Below are 322 nucleotides of genomic sequence, written 5' to 3'. Positions count from 1 at the left end.
TGACACAGAACAACGCGTCTGGCCACGGGAAAGGCAGGTTTCCCAACTGAACCTGTTCCACCAGCTTTCCAGCAATTCTAACCAGGGCACTGGGGCTGACCAGTGGAAAACCATCCCTGCCTGGGAAGGCACTGACCAGCACAGCCCCATTTCCAGCCTCACCAGGCAGCCCTCCCCAGCCACAGACCTTCACCAGCCTGCGCAACCGGCCCCTGGCACACCCTGGAAGCTGTCTTTGATTATCGTTGTGACAGGTTGGTAGAAACACCATCTGCACACAGGATCCACGGCCAAGACCTTTCCACCTAGTTCTCTTCTTTTC

General features: G+C 56.8%; 1 protein-coding gene across 1 annotated transcript in view; it reads right to left on the bottom strand.

Moving 5' to 3' along the window:
• Positions 1-322, bottom strand: part of LOC104495200 (nuclear respiratory factor 1-like) — a gene marked incomplete at its 3' end in the record, with an annotated part of 3,373 nt that overhangs the window by 2,234 nt on the left and 817 nt on the right. The window lies entirely within an intron of this gene.

Source organism: Buceros rhinoceros, unplaced genomic scaffold (genome assembly GCF_000710305.1).
Source record: "Buceros rhinoceros silvestris isolate BGI_N320 unplaced genomic scaffold, ASM71030v1 scaffold21776, whole genome shotgun sequence".
Lineage (NCBI taxonomy): Eukaryota > Metazoa > Chordata > Aves > Bucerotiformes > Bucerotidae > Buceros > Buceros rhinoceros.
The sequence above is the reverse complement of the archived record's forward strand: the minus strand, read 5'-3'. Positions and strand labels throughout refer to the sequence as shown.